Source organism: Lepidochelys kempii, chromosome 24 (genome assembly GCF_965140285.1).
Source record: "Lepidochelys kempii isolate rLepKem1 chromosome 24, rLepKem1.hap1, whole genome shotgun sequence".
Taxonomy (NCBI): domain Eukaryota; kingdom Metazoa; phylum Chordata; order Testudines; family Cheloniidae; genus Lepidochelys; species Lepidochelys kempii.
In genome coordinates this window covers 2876875-2904618 of record NC_136403.1, presented here as the reverse complement: position 1 = coordinate 2904618, position 27744 = coordinate 2876875, and positions in this window count along the sequence as shown.

Genomic DNA, 27744 nt, shown 5'->3' with positions numbered 1-27744 from the left:
TTGAGCGCCGTTGATTTCTGGATGCCTGTGAAACTGTTCGGGGTGACCAAGTCCATTTCTCAGTCTGAAGCACTTATTGCTCTATGTATTGTCACAACGCCTAGGAGCCCAGCCATGGGCTGGTATCCTGTGGTTGTAGGTGCTGTACAAATAGAGAGGAAAAAGAGATCACCTGCCAACAGCTTAGTACCACTGAGTCGTAGCAGAATTCAAGGATTTCAGTGTGCTTTTGCCCAGGCAAAAGTGGGGAGAAGAAAAGCGTCCGGGAGACAGAACAATCATTTGTCAGAAATTTGTTTAAATAGGTTGTTTAAAGGAAAAAAACCCCTTTCTTTGGGTTCATAATACATTGCCAAGTCTTTCCATTGACTTGCATGGACCGTGGCGAAGGCCCATTCTGAAGGTGAGGTAATACTGAACTGTACCACTCTGCCAGTCACACATTACTCACCATTGTGACCTATCTGATGTATCCTTAGTGTGCAGGCGGAGTGTACATCACTGAGATGGGAATTTAGGTGCGTTCGTAACATTGATCCCAAATCATCTTCTAATTAAATCTTTCCTCGAATGATGAATGAATACAGGATGTGATGCCTCTTTGTGTTCTTCCCATCAATACAAAGACGCAATAATTCGGAAGAAGAATAACAAGATGGTGAAAGTTTTTAATGTATTTCAGTTGGAAATTGAAACTCGGTACCTTGAAACTGAACCTAGATGAGTCAGGAAGTTCATGTTCCTATCTATCTATCTATCTATCTATCTTTCTCCAAGACTATTACAGGGAAGTGAAAAGATCTGACACTATTTCGATGATTCTTCCATAAAGATAGGTCCATTTCCTGCTGAAGAATTCAGCACTTTGGGATCCATCAGTGAACTTCTATTGTCCCGATTGAAAGATTAATAGGACTGGTTAAAATAAGAGGCCTGGTTTTCAGGGGTGTGGCACTCTCACTGATTCCTGTGGGAGTAATGGGTGCTCCCTGCTCCTTTGGGAAGTTAGGATGTGACTGATACAGCTTAAGCAGAGGAGAGCTTGATTTAGTGGATATGGATTGGGGCTGGGCGACAGGGCAATGCTGGTTTGTCATTATCAGCAGCCCTTCCCCAACCCTATGGAAACCATGTCCAATGGTTCCTGGTGGGGGTGCACAGGTGTAACTGAGGGCAGAATTTGGTTCTTAGGGTTGCATACACAGGGTGCAGGATGGAGGACGGTACAAACGTGGCTTCCTGTTCTCTTTTCCAAATAGCTGCTCAGAACTTTTCAATCAGATCATTTTTTTGACCAAAAATGCATTTTTGATTGGGGAGGCAGAAATTGTTCCCCAAATCCTGTGTTTTCCTCGATAAAGCAAAAACCTAGAAAACTACAAAAATTTCAAAAGCGCAGACCACATTTTAGACTGGATGTTTTTGTTTTATTCAATTAAGGCCCAAAACATTTCATACAAAATATTTGATGAAAAGAGAGAAAAATAATTTTGATTGAATTGTTTTGGAGGGAAGAATTCTATTCACCTTTCCTATTGGGAAGGGGGACTCGTTACCCCGTAGAGCTATTAAGAGCAGTGTAAGGGACTGTCCTACCTTGAAGTGGCTGCTCCCAGCCCTTATGGATCACCTTGATTAAAACCCATTCCCCCTTCCCCTCTCTTGCCCCCTGTTTTCAGGGAAGAGGTGGCAGAGAGCACAGGATGTTGGGGGAATTCACCGGAGGACACTTATAGGTATAAGGGAGTCTGAGGCAATGGTGAATCCTGCCCATGGTATGTGTCTTTAGCACCATACGGATGCCATCTTAATGGAGCTGTGCTGATTTATGCCAGCTCAGGATCTGGCGCAGGGAGTGTACATCACAAGAGCAGGAACTTCTGAGGTTTACACAAACCTATGAAGTATTGTGAGGATTGGAGAAGATCTGATCAGACCTGCTCTCCAGGCTCAGCAAGGATTCAATGGGAGGGGCGCCCAGCAATCGCTATTGCACAAGGCACTAGAGGGATTATCCTGCAGGCCGGTGTGCAGAGTCTGAGCCCTGATCTTCTCTGATCAAGTTATTATAAGCAACAGATCCCTGTGATCCTAGAACTTGACCTTCCTGTGTCTCCCAGTGATGCACCCTCGTAAAATGTGGGTTGCGTCTCCATCTAGTGGCTAGAACACAGAACAGGGAATTTTAATCTGGTATGCTAGCTTACTAGTGCTTCCAGCTGCTGGAGCTGCTCTTTAGCTTCAATGCTCAAGATCTGTGATGTGGGGTCAGCGTTGCTAGGTCCGAAACCTACTGATGACCTGTTGCGGAAATTGTTAGACCAGCCCACGCCCCCACTGCCAGATGTCCCAGCCAGCTTCCTGGTTTCGCACTCTGTGCCCTCCAAGATTCTGATCCCCTTTCCTCCCCCTTTCCTATCTCTCCCATCCTCATATGGTGCTTTCTCCTGGCAAACCCCACAGAAATTACACAGCCTACTCTCCTTGCTCCTCACACGGGGTTCCCAACTTTCAAATCACCCAAAGCAGAATACCCCTGCCCCGCCCCTTCCCTGAACCCCCGCCCCACCCCACTTCTTCTATGAGGCCCTGCTCACTGCTCGCCCATCCTCCCTCCCTCAATCGCTCACTCTCCCCAACCCTCACTCACTTTCACTGGGCTGCAGTGGGGGGTTGGGATTCTGGAGTGGGGTGAGGGCTCCGGCTGGGGTGTGGGGTGGGTGCCAGGGAGGAGGGGTGCGGGTGCAGAGGAGACTCAGGGTTGGGCAAGGGGTTTGGGTGTGGTGGTCTGTGTGGCGTGGGGGCTCTGGGAAGGATTTGGGGCATGTGCGTGGATTCCAGGTTGGGGCAGGAGGTTGGGGTGCGGGAGAGGGTGCGGGGCCCCTAGGCCGGCTGCGCCGCCCACCAGACATTTAAGGGCCCGGTTGGCAGTGCCAGCCAGAACCGCCAGGGTCCCTTTGCGACCGGGCATTCCTGGCATTCCTCACAAGCCCCATGCCTGACACCTCTCTGCACACACTCAGCTCAACCTCTCTTTGAATCCACAGTCCCCAAGCAGAGCTGAGTGGTGACAGACTGTGCTGGGTGCCAGGGACATGAAATGTGTGTGGTTCAGAGAGGACCAGGCAAGAGCAAGAGCTGCCTCCAGATTAAAAGAAGGTGGAAGGAAATTTGTAGCTGATCCAAACCTCCTGCTCTGCTCTTTGGTTCAAACTGATCCTTCTTCCTTCTTCTGGTTGTGTTTCAGTCCCAAGAAATCCATAAGAATTCATTCATGAAAGCAAAGCATCCAGTTCTTTATTGAATTCTTTTTTCCAATTTGAATTACGTAGCTCAGGTGTTACAACTCACACACAGCATTTCCTCAAATAACGTCATGTCTCTTGTTAAAATAATTAGAATTATCAAAATAATTATTAAAAATAGTGATGCAACCAAGCAATTGAAGAGTCTGTACATGGAGGAGGTTTGGATTGTGAAAATCCACAACCACATAGCTCTGAGGTGTCTCATTTCCGGACACCAAGCCACAGGAACCATATAAAAAGGCTCACACCTGAATGATCCTCAATCGACTTGGCTTCTTCACTTGCTCCCATCGGCGAATTGGGTAAGTCTCCTTCTGATTATTGGGAGCTAACTTTATGGCTGGGATTTCATTTTTTGGTTTCTTCTTTCAAAATATATTACTGCTCACAAGAGGGCTTTCTTTTAGTGTTTTGACTTTAATTCACTCATCCTATTGAAGGGCTTCAGGATGGGATTTCAGTCCATCCTCCCCCATGTTTGTTCTTTCTGAAGTGGTTTGCAATGGCAATGCTCTCTCTGGAGAAGTGTTCCCAAATGCACCAGCCTCTGATTCTGCTGAATGTTCTGGTGCATGATGGTAATAAGAAAATACAGTTGTTTGTCTTGATTTTGCAAACTCTGAAAACTCCTTTTCTTTCAGTTTTGCCCACGTCCCAGGAAGATGTCTTACCAGCAGCAATGCAAACAGCCGTGCCTGCCCCCTCCATGCTGTGTGAAGCAGGTCAAGACTAAATGTGTGGATCCCTGTCCGTGCCCTCCTAAGTGCGTGGATCCGTGCCCCCCTAAGTGCGTGGATCCCTGTCCGTGCCCTCCTAAGTGCGTGGATCCGTGCCCCCCTAAGTGCGTGGATCCGTGCCCTCCTAAGTGCGTGGATCAATGGCCATGTCCTCCTAAGTGCGTGGATCCATGCCCCCCTAAATGCGTGGATCCCTGTCCGTGCCCTCCTAAGTGCGTGGATCCGTGCCCTCCATGCCCACCTCTGCAGCACTGCTGCAAAGAAAAGAAGTTCTGTTAGGGCCCACGGGAACCACCAATGTCTACGGAATGAAAATGAATTGCAGCCCCTTGCGCAGTAGCTCTCTCCTGACTCCACTTGTCTGGCATTCCCCTTGCAGTGTGACGTGTTTCTGGGAATGTTTCCAATCTCTGTCCTCACTTTGCAGACTCTTTCTGCTCACAGTATCAGGGCCTTGCCTTGGAATGTGTAACTGACCGACTTTGTTCCCCTGGGATATTGCGTATGGGCGGGAGAGAGACCCTGTGTCACTTGTGCTGTAGAGTGATTGTTGTTGGGAAATTTCCCCGTCTTGTCATGTAGATGAGAATTAATAAAAGCTACGATCCACGGCATTGTCTGCCTCCTGGTGCTTCATTCTCTTGAGCAGTCACAGGCTCTCAGGCCCAGGTTTTCCTTCCTTTTATTTCCTTTTCAAAAGACCCTTCACTTCGAGAGTAGATGAACGCAATGTGTTTAGCTTGTGCGGATGTTTTGATGATACACATAAAGAGGAACGTGGTGGTAACATGTGAGGTTGAGAGCTGTGGTGACATGCTCAGTGAGTGAGGAAGGGAAGTGGCCCAGTCTCCCCCTTCTCCTCCTGGCCAAAGGCTAGACCTGGTTCCTCACTCCCCAGAATCCCAGCCTGTCATGCCCTCTCGCTGCCTCCTCCTGCTCTTCCAACACATCTGGGTGAATTAAAGATGATGTCATATGATAAAGCCTCAAAGAATACACCCAACCCAAACTGTCAACCCTCCTTCTGGGCCTGTTCTGGAAGGAGAGATGGCGGTTCAGGAGGACCTACTGGAGGGGAACCCCATACGTGCGCCTCTTGGAATGCAACAGGCGTGCTCTGCCTCTGCAGGAAGGAACTGAAACCACCGAACAGAAGCCTGTATTCCCTGCTCTGTGCACCCACCCTCTGCTGCCTCCTATCTCAGTGCTGTAGCGCAAAAATTCCCCCGTTGGCAGCCTGGCGTGCTGGAGGCTCTAGTCCGGGAGACCCCTGAATGGACCCTGCAGTATATCTGCCACACAATGCAATTCCGACATCATTGGTAGCAATTTGGTCGCAGTAGCCCCCAATGACCTGTTGCCTTTGCTCCTGCAGGTAGAAATGGCAGAGGGAAAATGATGTCTTTCAGCATCATTTGTGGCTTCCCATAGCTTTAGTTTGGTTTTTAAAAGACTGTAAATCTTAGATGAAAATGGAGTAAAATCTCACTCCCGCCCATCTTCCTTAGCTATCTATAAATAAGAAATTTAAGAACACTTATCATTTATTTTATTTAAAAGTTTGTGAATGCAGGTGCCGCTAAATGAAGCTATGCAAAGACCTAGGCCAAAATTTGGTGCCCTGTTTTGACGTAACAAAGGGCTGAGACAACAGGAGAAATATGAAATCTGAAGCCCATGGTTATCCCATATGCAGATCTAGCGTGACCATTATCACTCGCAGGTTTCCGTGTTTTGTTCCATCTCCCCCATCCGTGGAAAAACTCTAATTTCAAAATATTGAAAATTAGGTATAATGCACGTTGCTTAAAAACACCTCTTCTGTTAATTTGCATTTCATAAATGCTCTTAGTGAAGAAAGAACCAATGTAAATAGCAAACACCCTGTGCTTAGCTGACACGGATAAGATATAGTCAGAGGACTGAAGAGGGAAAGATTTTAGCTCTAGCATGGGTGGGAGAGATTATTCCCAATGTGCCACTGCAGGCCGTATAGATTGGCCTTGCATGGGCATGCCAGAAAAGGGGACAGAGGTGGGAGGGGGTGGAACCAGCAATCGCTATTCCGCAAGCCACTAGGGGGATTATTCTGGAGTCCGCTGTGCAGGATCTCAGCCCTGGTGTTCTCTGATGAAGTTATTTGAAGCAGCTGGTTTCTGTGAGCCTACAACTCGACCTTCCTGGATCTCCCAATGATGCAGCCTCGTAAAATGTGGGTTGTGCCTCCCTCTGCTGGCTAGCTCACATATAGGGCCCTTTGTTTTCAGTTTGTATTTTATTTAATTTGTCCCAGAAACTTATCAGTGTTTATTACCACCACAACAGAACCAGGTGAAAATCAGTGCAAAAACTATTAATATTTTTTCTGGGTAAATATTGGGGTTTATTTGATTGGACAGAAAGACGGGGGGGGGGGGGAGTATTCAGTAGATTAATGCTTTGAATTCCATGCATCAATGTGGTTTGCTGTAGACCTAAAACAGAACACAATGCCACCTGTGAGTTTAAGAAAATACAGAATATCTTTCTAATCCCCAAATCAAATTTTCCATTTGAATAAAGAGCTTACTGTTGTAGACGTAGAACTATTAGCCTGTAAATATTTACATTTAATGATTGGGCCACACCATTTTCATACGCTCAGCTTCTTCCTTTTCTCCTGTTTTTGTTTTAACTTTTGAATGCATCGTCCTTGTGTTCTGAAATGTATTCTTAGACAGACTTTCATTTTCTTCCTATTTTTAGTGTCAGAGCTTTAAACTGTTCTCTGCTAACAGCTTGAAATGTGTATGTGGTGGGCGTGAGATTCACCAGTATGTTCATTGCGCACACACTTCAGAGCTTGTGTGTGTATCTGTTTGTTTATTGTGTGTATCTTCTAGACTTTCACATAGCCTTACTTCATAAACAGGCCACTTGGCATATCCACACTGACTTAATGTATTGTCGTAATACAGTTGTCTCGTGCAATGTATTGTATTTTCTTAATAAAACAAGTTATTTTTTCTTTTGAACTGAAAACGAAGGGGCTAAATCACATAACATGGAATTTCAACATGGTATGCTAACCTACTAATGCTTCTGGCTGCCAGAGCTGCTCTTTAGCTCCAATGCTCAAGGTCTGTGATGTGGGGCCAGCGTTGCTAGGTCCAAACCCTGCTGATGACCTGATGCGGAAATTGTTACACCAGCCCATGCACCCACTGCCAAATGTCCCAGCCAGCTTCCTGGTTTCACACTCTGTGCCCTCCAAGATTCTGATCGCCTTTCCTCCCCCTTTCCTATCCCTCCCATCCCCATAGAATCATAGAATCATAGAAGTGGAAGAGACCTCGAGAGGTCATCTAGTGCAGTCTCCTGCACTCAAGGCAGGACTAAGTATGATCTTTCTAGACCATTCGTGACAGGTGTTCGTCCAGCCTGCTCTTAAAAATCCCCAATGATGGAGATTCTGCAACCTCCGTAGGCAATTTATTCCAGTGCTTAATCACCCTGACAGGTAGGAAGCTTTTCCTAATGTCCAGCTGCCCTGGCTGTAATTTAAGCCCATTGTTTCTTGTCCTGTCCTCAGAGGTTAAGGAGAACCATTTTTCTCCCTCCCCCTTGTAACAACCTTTTATGTACTTGAAAACTCTTATCATGTCCCCTCTCAGTCTTCTCTTCTCCAGACTAAACAAACCCAATTTTTTCAATCTTCCCTCACAGGTCATATTTTCTAGACCTTTAATCATTGTTGTTGCTCTTCTCTGGACTTTGTCCACATCTTTCCTGAAATGTGGCACCCAGAACTGGACACGATACTCCAATTGAGGCCTAATCAGCGCGGAGTAGAGCGGAAGAATTACTTCTCATGTCTTGCTTTTAACACTCGTACGAATACATCGCAAAATGATGTTTGCTTTTTTTGCAACAGCATTAAACTGTTGACTCATATTTAGCTTGTGGTCCACAATGACCCCGAGATCCCTTTCCGCAGTACTCCTTCCTAGGCCATCATTTCCCATTTTGTATGTGTGCAACTGATTGTTCCTTCCTAAGTGGAGGACTTTGCATTTGTCCTTATTGAATTTTATCCCATTGACTTCAGACCATTTCTCCAGTTTGTCCAGATCATTTTGAATTTTAATCCTATCCTTCAAAGCACTTGCAACCCCTCCCCCGCAGCTTGGTATCATCCGCAAACTTTATAAGTATACTCTTTATGCCATTATCTAACGAACTGAGGAAGATATTGAACAGATCCGGACCCAGAACTGATCCCTGTGGGACCCCACTCCTTATGCCCTTCCAGCATGACTGTGAATCATTGATAACTACTCTCTGGGAACAGTTTTCCAACCAGTTATGCACCCATTTTATAGTAGCTCCATCTAGGTTGTATTTCCCTAGTTGGTTTCTGAGAAGGTCATGCAAGAAAGTATCAAAAGCCTTCCTAAAGTCAAGATATACCACATCTACTGCTTCCCCCTATCCACAAGGCTTGTTACCCTGTCAAAGAAAGCTATCAAGTTGGTTTGACATTATTTGTTTTTGACAAATCCATGCTGACTGTTATTTATCACCTTATTATCTTCTGGATGTTTGCGAATTGATTTCTTAATTTTTTACTCCATTATCTTTCTGATTATCTCCATTATCTTTCTGGTTCTTTCTCCTTGCAATCCTCACAGAAATTACTCAGCCAACTATCCTTGCTCCGCACAAGCCCCATCCCTGACAGCTCTCTCAACACCCTCAACTCAACCTGACTATGAAACCACAGTCCCCAAGCGCAGCTGAGTGGTGACAGACTGTGCTGTGTGCCAGGGACATGAAACGTGTATGATTCAGAGAGGAACGAGGAAGACCTAGAGCTGCCTCCAGATCCAAAGGAGGTGGAAGCAAATTTTCACTTGATTCAAACCTCACCCTCTGCTCAAACTGATCCTTCCTCCTACTTTTGGTTGTGTTTCACTCCCAAGTTGTTTTCTTTTTTAAGTTTAAAAAAAGTGTGTAAGAAAACGACATCACAAGAACTAGTCAAATTTTTCAACAGAAATAGTTTATGGTGAAATAAGGGGTTATAATAAAAATGAAAATGTTGGTGGAAAACTAATTTTGGTCAAACATTTTCTGGGTTTCTGATAAAAAACCAGAAGTCAGACTGAGTTTTTTCAGCTTTCTGTTTCTTTGTTATTTCATTGAAAAATCACAAAACATGTTTGCATGAAATTTTGACATTTTTAAAAAATTTAAAAAAAAATCTTTTAAAAAAAGAGCTGCTGGTTGGGTTAGGTGCCTCTCTCTTTAGATAATAAGCACCTGACAGAGCCACATTCTGCTATTTCCACGCGTAACTCTGTTCACAGAATGCATGAGTATGGGTTGCACAATACAGCCCAAAGTGCTGGACTGATCAGGCGCGATAGCACGAAAGCTAAGCGGTGATCAAATGTTCAAACTGCGCCTTGCGAGAGCCCCAAAGAGCCTGAAAGCTCTTACATGAATCAACAGAGAAGAAAGCATTTAGTGGAAAAGCTTTATTCCCAAGCCGTTTAGCTGCCTTGAGGGGTTTGGAATCAGTAAGGAGCAGCATAACTGTTCTAGCGGAATGGTTTGACTCCTGGGGGGAAAAACCCGTGCCTACCTTGTTCTAGTCTCCTGTGGTCATTGAAACTGTTCATTCAAATCAATAATATAGTTCTTCAATCACTTAAACGTCTCTGGGGCTATGCACACACGTCCAGGCAACTGGAACCCTCAGATTAAACTCTGAGAGTCAGATCCTCAGCTCATGTACATCCACATTGCTTTGTTGATTTCAAAATAGCTCTTCTAATTACACTAGTTGAGGATCTAGCCCTGAGACTGCAGGACCTCCTCTTTTAATGTCTCTATTTCTAAGTGCTTCACTGAAGAGGGAATTAATTTATGCTTGTGCTTCAGGCTAAGAACACGCTTCAATGATTTTCTAGACAGGGCCTTAATCCTCTAACTCAAGTTGCAGAGGTCTGTGTTTCAGTGCTGAATGCCCTGGGTCCAAACCCTGCAGAAGATTCTTAAGCACTGACCTGGATATAGTTAATTCCAATCACCAATGCTGGCAAAATAATCCATAAATGCCATCCCTATAGAGGACAGTCGTGTTGTCATAAATTGATCTCTGCAGAACAAAGGAAAAAGATAATGACCACTACAAAGGCAGCCTTACCTAATTCACCCACAGGACTGAGCGACCAAGAAGCATTGAGAAGCCAAGTGGATTGAGGAGCACTGTGAATCATATTCTTTGCTGGAAAATTCCCAACCTTCTCCCATTTAAGAGCCAAGCAGTTCCCTCCTTCCCTTCCCCCACTCCTTTCTGAAAGACGAGGAAATGAAACTAGAGTTGGGAAACAGCATTCGCTGAAACAAACAGCTCAGTGCTTTGTTTTCATAATTTTTTGCTCCTGTCTTGTTTAAGTGAATCCTGGAATTCATGGATTTGTTTCTCTGTTTGCATTCCTTTCAAATGTTTGAGACAGAACTTCACCTGGTCACAGAGATGCATGACTGAAATGACAGCAAGACAGATTCAATGGATTTCAGTGGAACCGGGCCAAGTTCAAGGGTCCAGGCCAGCGAGACGGCCTTTGGAAACTGCCCCAGTAATCTTAGTTTTGAGGCCTCCAATCCCAGCCCAGTCCTCTCCACTCCGTTGGCCAGGCTAGATTAAGATTCACCACAGACTCCTGCTGCTGTGAAGTTTGGGTGCTTATGTTCTGACATTGGCTCTTCACAGAGTGGAACCGTCTCACCATGTCCTGCTGCAACGAGCACAATATTTCTGCCCCTGAAATAGATTAATAGATTCATGGACTTTAAGGCCAAAAGGGACCATTATGATCATCTAGTCTGACCTCCTGCATAAGACAGGCCAGAGAATTTCACCCTGTTGTGCCTGTATTGAGCCCAACAACTTGTCTTTGTCTGAAGCATCTGTCCCAGCAAGGCATGCTGGCAGGATTTGAAGACAAAAGGAGATGAGGAATCCATCACTTCCCACAGCAGTTTGTTCCAATGGTTAATCTCTCTCTCTGCTAAACAATGGTGTCTATTTCTCATTTTAATTGGTCTGGTTATACCATCCAGCCATTGGTCCTTGTTCTGCCTTTCTCTGTTCAGCTAAAGAGCTTGTTAGTACCTGGTGTTTCCTCCCCAAAAGGTCCTTCGACACTATAAAATGTGTGACTTCAATTTCCTGGCAAGTAGGGCTGGAAGGGATTGGCGAGAGCTGTGAAAAGCAGGACTGAACTGTGTCATTCAAGAAAGATGGGGACCTTCCCTCACTGATAGGGGCAACAAGCCACAGTGCTTCAAACTGCCACTGATGACGCATTGCTGTCCTGGTTATCTTCTGGTTTGAGCGCCATTGATTTCTGGATGCCTGTGAAACTGGTCGGGGTGAAGAATGAAGAAAACCCACTCAAGTCCATTTCTCAGCCTGAAGCACTTATTGCTCTATGTATTGTCACAACGCCTAGGAGCCCAGCCATGGGCTGGTATCCTGTGGTTGTAGGTGCTGTACAAATAGAGAGGAAAAAGAGATCCCCTGCCAACAGCTTAGTACCACTGAGTCGTAGCAGAATTCAAGGATTTCAATGTGGTTTTGCCCAGGCAAAAGTGGGGAGAAGAAAAGTGTCCAGGAAACGGAACAATCATTTGTCAGAAATTTGTTGAAATAGATTTTTTAAAGGAAAAAAATCCTTTCTTTGGGTTCATAATATATTGCCATTGACTTGCAAGGACCGTGGCGAAGGCCTATTCTGAAGGTGAGGTAATGTTGAACTTTACCACTCCGCCAGTCACACATTACTCACCATTGTGACCTATTTGATGTATCCTTAGTGTGCAGGCTGAGTGTACATCACCGAGATGGGAAGAGATACGTATTTAGGTGTGTTCGTAACATTGATCCCAAATCATCTTCGAATTAAATCTTTTCCTCGAATGATGAATGAGTATAAGATGTGATGCCTCTTTGTGTTCTTCCCATCAATACAATGAGGCAATAATTCGGAAGAAGAATAACAAGGTGGTGAAAGTTTTTAATGTATTTCAGTTGGGAATTGAGACTCGGTACCCTGAAACTGAACCTAGATGAGTCAGGAAGTTCATGTTCCTATCTATCTATCTATCTATCTATCTATCTATCTATCTATCTATCTATCTATCTATCTATCTATCTATTTATCTATCTCCAAGACTATTACAGGGAAGTGAAAAGATCTGACACTATTTCGGTGATTCTTCCATAAAGTTATGTCCATTTCCTGCTGAAGGATTCAGCACTTTGGGATCCATCAGTGAACTTCTATTGTCCCGACTGAAAGATTAATAGTACTGGTTAAAATAAGAGGCCTGGTTTTCAGAGGTGTGGCACTCTGACTGATTCCCGTGGGAGTTATGGGTGCTCCCTGCTCCTTTGGGAAGTTAGGATGTGACTGATACGGCTTAAGCAGAGGAGAGCTTGATTTAGTGGATATGGATTGGGGCTGGGCGACAGGGCAATGCTGGTTTGTCATTATCAGCAGCCCTTCCCCAACCCTATGGAAACCATGTCCAATGGCTCCTTGTGGGGGTGCACAGGTGTAACTGAGGGCAGAATTTGGTTCTTAAGGTTGCATACACAGGGTGCGGGATGGAGGACGGTACAAACGTGGCTTCCTTTTCTCTTTTCCAAATAGCAGCTCAGAACTTTTCAGTCAGAACATTTTTTTGACCAAAAATGCTTTTTTGATTGGGGAGGCAGAAATTGTTCCCCAAATCCTGTTTTTTCCTTGATAAAGCAAAAACCTAGAAAACTACAAAAATTTCAAAAGCCCAGACCACATTTTAGACTGGATGTTTTTGTTTTATTCAATTAAGACCCAAAACACTTCATACAAAATATTTGATGAAAAGGGAGAAAAAAAAATGTTGATTGAATTGTTTTGGAGGGAAAAATTCGATTCACCTTTCCTATGGGGAAGGGGGACTCATTACCCCGTAGAGCTATTTAGAGCAGTATAAGGGACTGTCCTACCTTAAAGTGGCTGCTCCCAGCCCTTATGGATCACCTTGATTAAAACCCATTCCCCCTTCCCCTCTCTTGCTCCCTGTTTTCAAGGAAGAGGTGGCAGAGAGCACAGGATGTTGGGGGAATTCACCGGAAGACATTTATAGGTATAAGGGAGTCTGAGGCAATGGTGAATCCTGCCCATGGTATGTGTCTTTAGCACCATACGGATGCCATCTTAATGGAGCTGTGCTGATTTATGCCAGCTCAGGATCTGGCGCAGGGAGTGTACATCACAAGAGTAGGAACTTCTGAGGTTTACACAAACCTATGAAGTATTGTGAGGATTAGAGAAGATCAGACCTGCTCTCCAGGCTCAGCAAGGATTCAATGGGAGGGGCGCCCAGCAATTGCTATTGCACAAGGCACTAGAGGGATTATCCTGCAGGCCGGTGTGCGGAGTCTGAGCCCTGATCTTCTCTGATCAAGTTTTTAGAAGCAACAGGTCCCTGTGATCCTAGAACTTGACCTTCCTGTGTCTCCCAGTGATACACCCTTGTAAAATGTGGGTTGCTTCTCCATCTAGTGGCTAGATCACAGAACATGGAATTTTAATCTGGTATGCTAGCCTACTAGTGCTTCCAGCTGCTGGAGCTGCTCTTTAGCTTCACTGCTCAAGGTCTGTGATGTGGGGTCAGCGTTGCTAGGTCCAAAACCTACTGATGACCTGTTGCGGAAATTGTTAGACCAGCCCACGCCCCCACTGCCAGATGTCCCAGCCAGCTTCCTGGTTTCACACTCTGTGCCCTCCAAGATTCTGATCCCCTTTCCTCCCCCTTTCCTATCTCTCCCATCTTCATATGGTGCTTTCTCCTGGCAACCCCCACAGAAATTACACAGCCTACTCTCCTTGCTCCTCACATGGGGTTGCCAACTTTCGAATCACACAAAGCGGAATACCCCTGCCCCGCCCCTTCCCTGAGCCCCCGCCCCGCCCCACCTTTTCTATGAGGCCCTGCTCACTGCTCGCCCATCCTCCCTCCATCGCTCACTCTCCCCAACCCTCAGTCACTTTCACCGGCCTGCAGTGGGGTTTGGGATTCTGGAGTGGGGTGAAGGCTCCGGCTGGGGTGTGGGGTGGGTGCCAGGGAGGAGGGGTTCGGGTGCAGAGGAGGCTCAGGGTTGGGCAAGGGGGTTGGGTGTGGCTATCTGTGTGGTGTGGGGGCTCTGGGAAGGATTTGGGGCATGTGCGTGGATTCCAGGTTGAGGCAGGAGGTTGGGGTGCGGGAGAGGTGCGGGGCACCTAGGCCGGCTGCGCCGCCCACCAGACATTTAAGGGCCCGGTTGGCAGGGCCAGCCAGAGCCGCCAGGGTCCCTTTGCGACCGGGCATTCCTGGCATTCCTCACAAGCCCCATGCCTGACACCTCTCTACACACACTCAGCTCAACCTCTCTTTGAATCCACAGTCCCCAAGCAGAGCTGAGTGGCGACAGACTGTGCTGGGTGCCAGGGACATGAAATGTGTGTGGTTCAGAGAGGACCAGGCAAGAGCAAGAGCTGCCTCCAGATTAAAAGAAGGTGGAAGGAAATTTGTAGCTGATCCAAACCTCCTGCTCTGCTCTTTGGCTCAAACTGATCCTTCTTCCTTCTTCTGGTTGTGTTTCAGTCCCAAGAAATCCATAAGAATTCATTCATGAAAGCAAAGCATCCAGTTCTTTATTGAATTCTTTTTTCCAATTTGAATTACGTAGCTCAGGTGTTACAACTCACACACAGCATTTCCTCAAATAACGTCATGTCTCTTGTTAAAATAATTAGAATTATCGAAATAATTATTAAAAATAGTGATGCAACCAAGCAATTGAAGAGTCTGTGCATGGAGGAGGTTTGGATTGTGAAAATCCACAACCACATAGCTCTGAGGTGTCTCATTTCCGGACACCAAGCCACAGGAACCATATAAAAAGGCTCACACCTGAATGATCCTCAATCGACTAGGCTTCTTCACTTGCTCCCATCGGTGAATTGGGTAAGTCTCCTTCTGATTATTGGGAGCTAACTTTATGGCTGGGATTTCATTTTTTGGTTTCTTCTTCCAAAAGATATTACTGCTCACAAGAGGGCTTTCTTTAAGTATCTTGACTTTAATTCACTCATCCCACTGAAGGGCTTCAGCATGGGATTTCAGTCTATCCTCCCCCATGTTTGTTCTTTCTGAAGTGGTTTGCAATGGCAATGCTCTCTCTGGAGAAGTGTTCCCAAGGGCACCAGCCTCTGATTCTGCTGAATGCTCTGGTGCATGATGGTAATAAGAAAATACAGTTGTTTGTCTTGATTTTGCAAACTCTGAAAACTCCTTTTTCTTTCAGTTTTGCCCACATCCCAGGAAGATGTCTTACCAGCAGCAATGCAAACAGCCCTGCCTGCCCCCTCCATGCTGTGTGAAGCAGGTCAAGACTAAATGTGTGGATCCCTGTCCGTGCCCTCCTAAGTGCGTGGATCTGTGCCCCCCTAAGTGCGTGGATCCGTGCCCTCCTAAGTGCGTGGATCAATGGCCATGTCCTCCTAAGTGCGTGGATCCGTGCCCTCCTAAGTGCGTGGATCAATGGCCATGTCCTCCTAAGTGCGTGGATCCCTGTCCGTGCCCTCCTAAGTGCGTGGATCAATGGCCATGTCCTCCTAAGTGCGTGGATCCCTGTCCGTGCCCTCCTAAGTGCGTGGATCCGTGCCCTCCATGCCCACCTCTGCAGCACTGCTGCAAAGAAAAGAAGTTCTGTTAGGGCCCACGGAACCACCAACGTCTACGGAATGAAAATGAATTGCAGCCCCTTGCGCAGTAGCTCTCTCCTGACTCCACTTGTCTGGCATTCCCCTTGCAGTGTGACGTGTTTCTGGGAATGTTTCCAGTCTCTGTCCTCACTTTGCAGACTCTTTCTGCTCACAGTATCAAGGCCTTCCCTTGGAATGTGTAACTGACCGACTGTGTTCCCGTGAGATATTGCGTATGGCCGGGAGAGAGACCCTGTGTCACTTGTGCTGTAGAGTGATTGTTGTTGGGAAATTTCTCCATCTTGTCATGTAGATGTGCAGTAATAAAAGCTACGATCCACGGCATTGTCTGCCTCCTGGTGCTTCATTCTCTTGAGCAGTCACAGGCTCTCAGACCACGTTTTCCTTCCTTTTATTTCCTTTTCAAAAGACCCTTCCCTTCGAGAGTAGAGGACCGCATTGTGTTTAGCTTGCACGGATGTGCTGATGATGCGCATAAAGAGGAACGTGGTGGGAACATGTGAGGTTGAGAGCTGTGGTGACATGCTCAGTGAGTGAGGAAGGGAAGTGGCCCAGTCTCCCCCTCCCCCCTTCGCCAGGGGCTGAACCTGGTTCCTCACTCCCCAGAATCCCAGCTTGCCCACCCTCAGGCTGCCTCCTCCCGCTCTTCCGCCACTTCTGGGTAGGCTTGCCAAGCCTCCAGGATTGTCCTGGAGTCTCCAGGAATTAAAGATGATGTCATATGATGAACCCTCAAAGAATACGTCCAACCAAAACTGTCAACCCTCCTTCTGGGCCTGCTCTGGAAGGAGAGATGGCGGTTCAGGGAGGACCTACTGGAGGGGAACCCCATACGTGCGCCTCTTGGAATGCAACAGGCGTGCTCTGCCTCTGCAGGAAGGAACTGAAACCTCCGAACAGAAGCCTGTATTCCCTGCTCTGTGCACTCACCCTCTGCTGCCTCCTATCTCAGTGCTGCAGTGCAAAAATTCCCCCGCTGGCAGCCCGGCGTGCTGGAGGCTCTAGTCCGGGAGACCCCTGAATGGACCCTGCAGTATATCTGCCACACAATGCAATTCTGACGTCATTGGTAGCAATTTGGTCGCAGTAGCCCCCAATGACTTGTTGCCTTTGCTCCTGCAGGTAGAAATGGCAGGGGGGAAATGATGTCTTTCAGCAACATTTGTGGCTTCCAATAGCTTTAGTTTGGTTTTTAAAAGATTGTAAATCTTAGATGAAAATGCAGTAAAATCTGACCCACCCCATCATCTTCCTTAGCTATCTATAAATAAGAAATTTAAGAACACTTACCATTTATTTTATGTAAAAGTTTGTGAATGCAGGTGCCGCTAAGATGAAGCTATGCGGCTTGATCAAGGACTGAGGCCAAAATTTGGTGCCCTGTTTTGACGTAACAAAGGGCTGAGACAACAGGAGAAATATGAAATCTGAAGCCCATGGTTATCCCATATGCAGATCTAGCGTGACCATTATCACTCGCAGGTCTCCGTGTTTTGTTCCATCTCCCCCATCCGTGGAAAAACTCTAATTTCAAAATATTGAAAATTAGGAATAATGCACGTTGCTTAAAATCACCTCTTCTGTTAATTTGCATTTCATAAGATGATCTTAGTGAAGAAAGAACCAATGTAAATAGCAAACACCCCGTGCTTAGCTGACACGGATAAGATATAGTCAGAGGACTGAAGAGGGAAAGATTTTAGCTCTAGCATGCGTGGGAGAGATTATTCCCAATGTGCCACTGCAGGCCGTATAGATTGGCCTTGCATGGGCATGCCAGAAAAGTGGACAGAGGTGGGAGGAGGTGGAACCAGCAATCGCTATTCCGCAAGCCACTAGGGGGATTATTCTGGAGTCCGCTGTGCAGGATCTCAGCCCTGGTGTTCTCTGATGAAGTTATTGGAAGCAACTGGTTCCTGTGCGCCTACAACTCGACCTTCCTGGATCTCCCAGTGATGCAGCCTCGTAAAATGTGGGTTTTGTCTCCCTCTACTGGCTAGCTCACATATGGGGCCTTTGTTTTCAGTTTGTATTTTATTTAATTTGTCCCAGGAACTTATCAGTGTTTATTTCCACCACAACAAAAGCAGGTGAAAATCAGTGCAAAAACTATTCATATTTTTTCTGGGTAAATATTGAGGTTTATTTGGTTGGACGGAAAGACGGGGGGGAAGTATTCAGTAGATTAATGCTTTGAATTCCATTCATCAATGTGGTTTGCTGCAGAACTAAAACAGAACACAATGCCACCTGTGAGTTTAAGAAAATATAGAATATCTCTCTCACCCCCAAATCCAATTTTTCATTTGAATAAAGAGCTTACAGTTGTAGACGTAGAACTATGAGCCTGTAAATATTTACATTTAATAATTGGGCCACACCATTTGCATATGCTCAACTTCATCCTTTTCTCCTGTTTTTGTTTTTGTTTTAACTTTCAAATGTGTCCTCCTTGTGTTCTGAAATGTATTCTGATACAGACTTTCATATTCTTCCTATTTTAGTGTGTCAGAGCTTTAAACTGTTATTTGCTAACCGTTTGAAATGTGTATGTGGTGAGCGTGAGATTCACCAGTACGTTCGTTGCGCACACACTTCAGAGCTTGTGTGTGTATCTGTTTGTTTATTGTGTGTATCTTCTAGATTTATTCATAGCCTTACTTCATAAAGAAGCCGCTTGGCATGTCCACACAGACTAATGTATTATCGTAATGCAGTTGTCTCGTGCAATGTATTGTATTTTCCTAATAAAACAAGTTATTTTTTCTATATTTGAATAATACAAAAGAAGGGTGAAAATCAGAAAAAAATGAATAGTACTTTTTGTAAACCCCGGGAATTTTTCAGTAAAAATGGGTTTGAACTGGAAACGTAGGGGCTTAATCACATAACATGGAATTTCAACATGTTATGCTAGCCTACTAATGCTTCTGGCTGCCGGAGTTGCTCTTTAGCTCCAATACTCAAGGTCTGTGATGTGAGGTCAGCGTTGCTAGGTCCAAACAGATCCGGACCCAGAACTGATCTCTGCGGGACCCCACTCCTTATGCCTTTCCAGCATGACTGTGAACCACTGATAACTACTCTCTGGGAACAGTTTTCCATCCAGTTATGCACCCATCTTATAGTAGCTCCATCTAGGTTGTATTTCCCTAGTTGGTTTCTGAGAAGGTCATGCAAGAAAGTATCAAACGCCTTACTAAAGTCAAGATATACCACATCTACTGCTTCCCCCTATCCACAAGGCTTGTTACCCTGTCAAAGAAAGCTATCAGGTTAGTTTGACATGATTTGTTTTTGACAAATCCATGCTGACTGTTACTTATCACTTTATTATCTTCTGGATGTTTGCGAATTGATTTCTTAATTTTTTACTCCATTATCTTTCCGATTATCTCCAATATCTTTCTGGTTCTTTCTCCTTGCAATCCTCACAGAAATTATGCAGCCGACTAATTAATTAATTTATAAATTAATTTATGCTTGTGCTTCAGGCTAAGAACACGCTTCAATGATTTTCTAGACAGGGCCTTAATCCTCTAACTCAAGTTGCAGAGGTCTGTGTTTCAGTGCTGAATGCCCTGGGTCCAAACCCTGGAGAAGATTCTTAAGCACTGACCTGGATATAGTTAATTCCAATCATCAACGCTGGCAATATAATCCAGAAATGCCATCCTTAAACAGGACAGTCGTGTTGTCATAAATAGATCTCTGCAAAACAAAGGAAAAAGATAATGACCACTACAAAGGACTGAGCGACCAAGAAGTATTGAGAAGCCAAGTGGATTGAAGAGCACTGTGAAAAGAGACCTTTTATAGCGTTTCTGAGCCCAGTTTTTTGCAAAGCAGGCTCTGGACAGACAGTGCGAGGACATTGTATGTAGCAACCTGAACTTGCTCCACCTCCTTAAATTCCCCGTTTGAATCATCTTCTTTGCTGGAAAATTCCCAACCTTCTCCCATTTCAGAGCCAAGCAGTTTCCTCCTTCCCCCCCAACTCCTTTCTGAAAGACAAGGAAATGAAACTAGAGTTGGGAAACAGCATTCGCTGAAACAAACAGCTCAGTGCTTTGTTTTCATAGTGTTTTGGTCCGGTCTTATTTAAATAAATCCTGGAATTCATGGATTTGCTTCAATCTTTGCATTCCTTTCAAATGTTTGAGAAAGAACTTCACCTGGTTACAGAGGTGCATGACTGAAATGACAGCAAGACAGATTCAATGGATTTCATTGGAACCGGGCCAAGTTCAAGGGTCCAGGCCAGCGAGACGGCCTTTGGAAACTGCCCCAGTAATCTTAGTTTTGAGGCCTCCGAACCCAGCCCAGTCCTCTCCACTCCGTTGGCCAGGCTAGATTAAGATTCACCACAGACTCCTGCTGCTGTGAAGTTTGGGTGCTTATGTTCTGACATTGGCTCTTCACAGAGTGGAACCGTCTCACCATGTCCTGCTGCAACGAGCACAATATTTCTGCCCCTGAAATAGATTAATAGATTCATGGACTTTAAGGCCAAAAGGGACCATTATAATCATCTAGTCTGACCTCCTGCATAAGACAGGCCAGAGAATTTCACCCTGTTGTGCCTGTATTGAGCCCAACAACTTGTCTTTGACTGAAGCATCTGTCCCAGCAAGGCATGCTGGCTGGATTTGAAGACAAAAGGAGATGAGGAATCCATCACTTCCCACAGCAGTTTGTTCCAATGGTTAATCTCTCTCTCTGCTAAACAATGGTGTCTATTTCTCATTTGAATTGGTCTGGTTATACCATCCAGCCATTGGTTCTTGTTCTGCCTTTCTCTGTTCGGCTAAAGAGCTTGTTAGTACCTGGTGTTTCCTCCCCAAAAGGTCCTTCGACACTATAAAATGTGTGACTTCAATTTCCTGGCAAGTAGGGCTGGAAGGGATTGGCGAGAGCTGTGAAAAGCAGGACTGAACTGTGTCATTCAAGAAAGATGGGGACCTTCCCTCACTGATAGGGGCAACAAGCCACAGTGCTTCAAACTGCCACTGATGACGCATTGCTGTCCTGGTTATCTTCTGGTTTGAGCGCCATTGATTTCTGGATGCCTGTGAAACTGGTCGGGGTGAAGAATGAAGAAAACCCACTCAAGTCCATTTCTCAGCCTGAAGCACTTATTGCTCTATGTATTGTCACAACACCTAGGAGCCCAGCCATGGGCTGGTATCCTGTGGTTGTAGGTGCTGTACAAATAGAGAGGAAAAAGAGATCCCCTGCCAACAGCTTAGTACCACTGAGTCGTAGCAGAATTCAAGGATTTCAATGTGGTTTTGCCCAGGCAAAAGTGGGGAGAAGAAAAGTGTCCAGGAAACGGAACAATCATTTGTCAGAAATTTGTTGAAATAGATTTTTTAAAGGAAAAAAATCCTTTCTTTGGGTTCATAATATATTGCCATTGACTTGCAAGGACCGTGGCGAAGGCCTATTCTGAAGGTGAGGTAATGTTGAACTTTACCACTCCGCCAGTCACACATTACTCACCATTGTGACCTATTTGATGTATCCTTAGTGTGCAGGCTGAGTGTACATCACCGAGATGGGAAGAGATACGTATTTAGGTGTGTTCGTAACATTGATCCCAAATCATCTTCGAATTAAATCTTTTCCTCGAATGATGAATGAGTACAAGATGTGATGCCTCTTTGTGTTCTTCCCATCAATACAATGAGGCAATAATTCGGAAGAAGAATAACAAGGTGGTGAAAGTTTTTAATGTATTTCAGTTGGGAATTGAGACTCGGTACCCTGAAACTGAACCTAGATGAGTCAGGAAGTTCACGTTCCTATCTATCTATCTATCTATCTATCTATCTATCTATCTATCTATCTATCTATCTATCTATCTATCTATCTATCTATCTATCTATCTCCAAGATTATTACAGGGAAGTGAAAAGATCTGACGCTATTTCGGTGATTCTTCCATAAAGTTAGGTCCATTTCCTGCTGAAGGATTCAGCACTTTGGGATCCATCAGTGAACTTCTATTGTCCCGACTGAAAGATTAATAGGACTGGTTAAAATAAGAGGCCTGGTTTTCAGAGGTGTGGCGCTCTGATTCCCGTGGGAGTTATGGGTGCTCCCTGCTCCTTTGGGAAGTTAGGATGTGACTGATATGGCTTAAGCAGAGGAGAGCTTGATTTAGTGGATATGGATTGGGGCTGGGCGACAGGGCAATGCTGGTTTGTCATTATCAGCAGCCCTTCCCCAACCCTATGGAAACCATGTCCAATGGTTCCTCGTGGGGGTGCACAGGTGTAACTGAGGGCAGAATTTGGTTCTTAAGGTTGCATACAAAGGGTGCGGGATGGAGGACAGTACAAACGTGGCTTCCTATTCTCTTTTTCCAAATAGCAGCTCAGAACTTTTCAGTCAGAACATTTTTTTGACCAAAAATACTTTTTTGATTGGGGAGGCAGAAATTGTTCCCCAAATCCTGTTTTTTCCTTGATAAAGCAAAAACCTAGAAAACTACAAAAATTTCAAAAGCCCAGACCACATTTTAGACTGGATGTTTTCGTTTTATTCAATTAAGACCCAAAACACTTCATACAAAATATTTGATGAAAAGGGAGAAAAAAAATGTTGATTGAATTGTTTTGGAGGGAAAAATTCGATTCACCTTTCCTATGGGGAAGGGGGACTCGTTACCCCGTAGAGCTATTTAGAGCAGTATAAGGGACTGTCCTACCTTAAAGTGGCTGCTCCCAGCCCTTATGGATCACCTTGATTAAAACCCATTCCCCCTTCCCCTCTCTTGCTCCCTGTTTTCAAGGAAGAGGTGGCAGAGAGCACAGGATGTTGGGGGAATTCACCGGAAGACATTTATAGGTATAAGGGAGTCTGAGGCAATGGTGAATCCTGCCCATGGTATGTGTCTTTAGCACCATACGGATGCCATCTTAATGGAGCTGTGCTGATTTATGCCAGCTCAGGATCTGGCGCAGGGAGTGTACATCACAAGAGTAGGAACTTCTGAGGTTTACACAAACCTATGAAGTATTGTGAGGATTGGAGAAGATCTGATCAGACCTGCTCTCCAGGCTCAGCAAGGATTCAATGGGAGGGGCGCCCAGCAATTGCTATTGCACAAGGCACTAGAGGGATTATCCTGCAGGCCGGTGTGCGGAGTCTGAGCCCTGATCTTCTCTGATCAAGTTTTTAGAAGCAACAGGTCCCTGTGATCCTAGAACTTGACCTTCCTGTGTCTCCCAGTGATGCACCCTTGTAAAATGTGGGTTGCTTCTCCATCTAGTGGCTAGATCACAGAACATGGAATTTTAATCTGGTATGCTAGCCTACTAGTGCTTCCAGCTGCTGGAGCTGCTCTTTAGCTTCACTGCTCAAGGTCTGTGATGTGGGGCCAGCGTTGCTAGGTCCAAAACCTACTGATGACCTGTTGCGGAAATTGTTAGACCAGCCCACGCCCCCACTGCCAGATGTCCCAGCCAGCTTCCTGGTTTCACACTCTGTGCCCTCCAAGATTCTGATCCCCTTTCCTCCCCCTTTCCTATCTCTCCCATCCTCATATGGTGCTTTCTCCTGGCAACCCCCACAGAAATTACACAGCCTACTCTCCTTGCTCCTCACACTGGGTTGCCAACTTTCGAATCACACAAAGCGGAATACCCCTGCCCCGCCCCTTCCCTGAGCCCCCGCCCCGCCCCACCTTTTCTATGTGGCCCTGCTCACTGCTCGCCCATCCTCCCTCCCTCAATCGCTCACTCTCCCCAACCCTCACTCACTTTCACCGGGCTGCAGTGGGGGTTTGGGATTCTGGAGTGGTGTGAGGGCTCCGGCTGGGGTGTGGGGTGGGTGCCAGGGAGGAGGGGTTCTGGTGCAGAGGAGGCTCAGGGATGGGCAAGGGGGTTGGGTGTGGCTGTCTGTGTGGTGTGGGGGCTCTGGGAAGGATTTGGGGCATGTGCGTGGATTCCAGGTTGGGGCAGGAGGTTGGGGTGTGGGAGAGGGTGCGGGGCCCCTAGGCCGGCTGCGCCGCCCACCAGACATTTAAGGGCCCGGTTGGCAGGGCCAGCCAGAGCCGCCAGGGTCCCTTTGCGACCGGGCATTCCTGGCATTCCTCACAAGCCCCATGCCTGACACCTCTCTACACACACTCAGCTCAACCTCTCTTTGAATCCACAGTCCCCAAGCAGAGCTGAGTGGTGACAGACTGTGCTGGGTGCCAGGGACATGAAATGTGTATGGTTCAGAGAGGACCAGGCAAGAGCAAGAGCTGCCTCCAGATTAAAAGAAGGTGGAAGGAAATTTGTAGCTGATCCAAACCTCCTGCTCTGCTCTTTGGCTCAAACTGATCCTTCTTCCTTCTTCTGGTTGTGTTTCAGTCCCAAGAAATCCATAAGAATTCATTCATGAAAGCAAAGCATCCAGTTCTTTATTGAATTCTTTTTTCCAATTTGAATTACGTAGCTCAGGTGTTACAACTCACACACAGCATTTCCTCAAATAACGTCATGTCTCTTGTTAAAATAATTAGAATTATCGAAATAATTATTAAAAATAGTGATGCAACCAAGCAATTGAAGAGTCTGTGCATGGAGGAGGTTTGGATTGTGAAAATCCACAACCACATAGCTCTGAGGTGTCTCATTTCCGGACACCAAGCCACAGGAACCATATAAAAAGGCTCACACCTGAATGATCCTCAATCGACTAGGCTTCTTCACTTGCTCCCATCGGTGAATTGGGTAAGTCTCCTTCTGATTATTGGGAGCTAACTTTATGGCTGGGATTTCATTTTTTGGTTTCTTCTTCCAAAAGATATTACTGCTCACAAGAGGGCTTTCTTTAAGTATCTTGACTTTAATTCACTCATCCCACTGAAGGGCTTCAGGATGGGATTTCAGTCTATCCTCCCCCATGTTTGTTCTTTCTGAAGTGGTTTGCAATGGCAATGCTCTCTCTGGAGAAGTGTTCCCAAGGGCACCAGCCTCTGATTCTGCTGAATGCTCTGGTGCATGATGGTAATAAGAAAATACAGTTGTTTGTCTTGATTTTGCAAACTCTGAAAACTCCTTTTTCTTTCAGTTTTGCCCACATCCCAGGAAGATGTCTTACCAGCAGCAATGCAAACAGCCCTGCCTGCCCCCTCCATGCTGTGTGAAGCAGGTCAAGACTAAATGTGTGGATCCCTGTCCGTGCCCTCCTAAGTGCGTGGATCTGTGCCCCCCTAAGTGCGTGGATCCGTGCCCTCCTAAGTGCGTGGATCAATGGCCATGTCCTCCTAAGTGCGTGGATCCGTGCCCTCCTAAGTGCGTGGATCAATGGCCATGTCCTCCTAAGTGCGTGGATCCCTGTCCGTGCCCTCCTAAGTGCGTGGATCAATGGCCATGTCCTCCTAAGTGCGTGGATCCCTGTCCGTGCCCTCCTAAGTGCGTGGATCCGTGCCCTCCATGCCCACCTCTGCAGCACTGCTGCAAAGAAAAGAAGTTCTGTTAGGGCCCACGGAACCACCAACGTCTACGGAATGAAAATGAATTGCAGCCCCTTGCGCAGTAGCTCTCTCCTGACTCCACTTGTCTGGCATTCCCCTTGCAGTGTGACGTGTTTCTGGGAATGTTTCCAATCTCTGTCCTCACTTTGCAGACTCTTTCTGCTCACAGTATCAAGGCCTTCCCTTGGAATGTGTAATTGACCGACTGTGTTCCCGTGAGATATTGCGTATGGGCAGGAGAGAGACCCTGTGTCACTTGTGCTGTAGAGTGATTGTTGTTGGGAAATTTCTCCATCTTGTCATGTAGATGTGCAGTAATAAAAGCTACGATCCACGGCATTGTCTGCCTCCTGGTGCTTCATTCTCTTGAGCAGTCACAGGCTCTCAGACCACGTTTTCCTTCCTTTTATTTCCTTTTCAAAAGACCCTTCCCTTCGAGAGTAGAGGAACGCAATGTGTTTAGCTAGCACGGATGTTCTGATGATGCGCATAAAGAGGAACGTGGTGGGAACATGTGAGGTTGAGAGCTGTGGTGACATGCTCAGTGAGTGAGGAAGGGAAGTGGCCCAGTCTCCCCCTCCCCCCTTTGCCAGGGGCTGAACCTGGTTCCTCACTCCCCAGAATCCCAGCTTGCCCACCCTCAGGCTGCCTCCTCCCGCTCTTCCGCCACTTCTGGGTAGGCTTGCCAAGCCTCCAGGATTGTCCTGGAGTCTCCAGGAATTAAAGATGATGTCATATGATGAACCCTCAAAGAATACGTCCAACCAAAACTGTCAACCCTCCTTCTGGGCCTGCTCTGGAAGGAGAGATGGCGGTTCAGGGAGGACCTACTGGAGGGGAACCCCATACGTGCGCCTCTTGGAATGCAACAGGCGTGCTCTGCCTCTGCAGGAAGGAACTGAAACCTCCGAACAGAAGCCTGTATTCCCTGCTCTGTGCACTCACCCTCTGCTGCCTCCTATCTCAGTGCTGCAGTGCAAAAATTCCCCCGCTGGCAGCCCGGCGTGCTGGAGGCTCTAGTCCGGGAGACCCCTGAATGGACCCTGCAGTATATCTGCCACACAATGCAATTCTGACATCATTGGTAGCAATTTGGTCGCAGTAGCCCCCAATGACTTGTTGCCTTTGCTCCTGCAGGTAGAAATGGCAGGGGGGAAATGATGTCTTTCAGCAACATTTGTGGCTTCCAATAGCTTTAGTTTGGTTTTTAAAAGATTGTAAATCTTAGATGAAAATGCAGTAAAATCTGACCCACCCCATCATCTTCCTTAGCTATCTATAAATAAGAAATTTAAGAACACTTACCATTTATTTTATGTAAAAGTTTGTGAATGCAGGTGCCGCTAAGATGAAGCTATGCGGCTTGATCAAGGACTGAGGCCAAAATTTGGTGCCCTGTTTTGACGTAACAAAGGGCTGAGACAACAGGAGAAATATGAAATCTGAAGCCCATGGTTATCCCATATGCAGATCTAGCGTGACCATTATCACTCGCAGGTCTCCGTGTTTTGTTCCATCTCCCCCATCCGTGGAAAAACTCTAATTTCAAAATATTGAAAATTAGGAATAATGCACGTTCCTTAAAATCACCTCTTCTGTTAATTTGCATTTCATAAGATGATCTTAGTGAAGAAAGAACCAATGTAAATAGCAAACACCCCGTGCTTAGCTGACACGGATAAGATATAGTCAGAGGACTGAAGAGGGAAAGATTTTAGCTCTAGCATGGGTGGGAGAGATTATTCCCAATGTGCCACTGCAGGCCGTATAGATTGGCCTTGCATGGGCATGCCAGAAAAGTGGACAGAGGTGGGAGGAGGTGGAACCAGCAATCGCTATTCCGCAAGCCACTAGGGGGATTATTCTGGAGTCCGCTGTGCAGGATCTCAGCCCTGGTGTTCTCTGATGAAGTTATTGGAAGCAACTGTTTCCTGTGCGCCTACAACTTCACCTTCCTGGATCTCCCAGTGATGCAGCCTCGTAAAATGTGGGTTGCGCCTCCCTCTGCTGGCTAGCTCACATATGGGGCCTTTGTTTTCAGTTTGTATTTTATTTAATTTGTCCCAGGAACTTATCAGTGTTTATTTCCACCACAACAAAAGCAGGTGAAAATCAGTGCAAAAACTATTCATATTTTTTCTGGGTAAATATTGAGGTTTATTTGGTTGGACGGAAAGACAGGGGGGAAGTATTCAGTAGATTAATGCTTTGAATTCCATTCATCAATGTGGTTTGCTGCAGAACTAAAACAGAACACAATGCCACCTGTGAGTTTAAGAAAATATAGAATATCTCTCTCACCCCCAAATCCAATTTTTCATTTGAATAAAGAGCTTACAGTTGTAGACGTAGAACTATGAGCCTGTAAATATTTACATTTAATAATTGGGCCACACCATTTGCATATGCTCAACTTCATCC